The sequence below is a fragment of the Aquarana catesbeiana genome, linkage group LG05, assembly GCF_042186555.1.
Source record: "Aquarana catesbeiana isolate 2022-GZ linkage group LG05, ASM4218655v1, whole genome shotgun sequence".
Lineage (NCBI taxonomy): Eukaryota > Metazoa > Chordata > Amphibia > Anura > Ranidae > Aquarana > Aquarana catesbeiana.
In genome coordinates this window covers 376,724,949-376,727,169 of record NC_133328.1, presented here as the reverse complement: position 1 = coordinate 376,727,169, position 2,221 = coordinate 376,724,949, and positions in this window count along the sequence as shown.

Below are 2,221 nucleotides of genomic sequence, written 5' to 3'. Positions count from 1 at the left end.
ACGTGTCGTACGTACGTTCTGTGCGTCGAATTAGGGGGCGGAGAACATGAGTTAATTTCGAACGTCAGGGGCGGGCGACGCAGGCGGAGTTTCACACATGCGTAGTGTATGAAGAGGGCCCTTGCGCACGTGTCGTACGTACGTTCTGTGCGTAGGTGATAGTGGACCAGGACGTTACAAAACGAAGGTAATTTTAAATATATTTTTTTTGGGTTTTATGGTCATGACTTTGTAGCAAGCGGCCTATATGGCTTGATAGATTGATGAGGCCTACATAGGGAGAAGATGATGAGGGGTTAGCCGAAACCTATAATAAAAGTGTTTTTTGTCTTGTGACTTCATCTTTTCCAGATATAATGAATCCCCTATTTAAGGATCCAGAGTTCCTTACATCTTTTATTTCCAAATATCGAGAGATGAGGAATTTGTGGGAGGTGAAACACCCTCAGTATTATGCTAAGCATGTGAGGAAGTCAACGCTGGAGAGACTTCTGGCCTTTGTCCAGGCGACCATCCCGGAAGCAACAATGGAGACATTGCTCAAGAAAATTGGGGGCTTGAGGAACATGTATAAGAGGGAGCATAAGAAGATCCAGGAATCAAGGAGATCAGGAGCATCAGCAGATGATGTTTATGTACCCAGGCTGTGGTACTATAATCAACTACGTTTTCTGGATGACCAGAATGAAGCCAGGCCATCACTTTCAACCCTTCCCTCCACCCTTCCCTCCACCCCAGCAGAGGCTGATGAGGAGCAAGCTGGGTCTTCCATCCTGGATGAACCAGATATGACCATCTGGAGTCAGGTAAATTATTTTAACAAATATTTACTGTACTAATATTAATGATGTTAACTGGATGTTATAATTGTCTAAAATAATTTGGCACTCAAAATTGTGTATACATATCAATTGACAGTAGTGGCTAAATATGTTTGGCACCTGCTTGAAATAATTAGGGTGTCTGATTAGACTCTTTTATTAAAGAGAAGTATTCACATTGAATTTGCTATTCATGAGAAGCAAACTGTGTGTCATTGATGAACCCAAAAAAATATACTCAAACTATTGTCCTTTTTTTATACACAGGATGAGTCCATCCAGGAGGAATGTGGGGAAAGTGGCAGGCAGGAGGAGACCAGGCCCATGGACAGCCTGGAGGAGGCCGGATTCACCATCATCCTGGAGGAGGCTGGGCCCAGTGTCAGGCAGGAGGTGGCTGCTCCCAGTGAGGTGGCTGCTCCCAGTGAGGTGGCTGGGCCAAGTGAGGTGGCTGGGCCAAGTGAGGTGGCTGGGCCCAGTAGGAGCCTGACCGAATCCCAAGTGCCTCCCCTCCACCTTCCCAAAAAAAGGGCCAGGAAGGGGATGGTCACACAGGACGCATCCCTGCGCCTCATGCAAGAGGCCACCCGTTTTTTAAGGAGCCCCCCCGAAGCGGAAGAATCCTATGGCTGCTACTTAGCCAGCAGGCTTCTTCAGATGAATAGGGAGCAGCGCCTCATTTGTGAGCGCCTATTTGGGGAAACAATCCATAAGGGGCTGCAGGGCACGCTAACACAAAACACCCAACTACATGAGGCAGCCCCCCCTCCTCCTCCTACTCCTCCTCCTCCTCCTCCTCCTCCTGCCACAACTGAAACACCAGAGCCACAGCCTCAAAAGAAGGCTACAGGGAAGGCTGCAGGGCAGCGTGGAGGAAAGGCTGCAGGGAAGAGAAGAAAATGATGACCTGGGTTCAGTCTGGTCTGACAGAAGACGCAGGCTGTTGTAGGACCACAGTCTGGGGACATCTAGATCATCTGCTGGTGCTGTTGATCTCTGGGATTCTTGGACCAGATTGTGCTCCCTCTTATATGGACTCCGCAAGATCCCAATTTTCTGGTACACCGACTTTTTCCAGCGTTGACTTCCTCTTTATTTTATTTTGACCATGAATAAATGGATCATTTTTTGAGTTTAGCAAAAGACTTTATGTTTTTTCTTTGAAATCATTGATTTTACACACAATGTTAAATTAACAAGGGACAACAATCTCATTGAGTTTGAAAAAAAACACACCAAAAATACATTACTAATGTTAATAATGTTCAAGTGGTAAGTCTTGAAAATCCAAAAATTTACGTAACCAAAAACGGTGCTTTGGGTTAACTTTATCTAAAAACTAAAAAATAATCACTATAAAAAAAAAAAATAATAATGGGTTCTTTGTGTTAACTTTACAA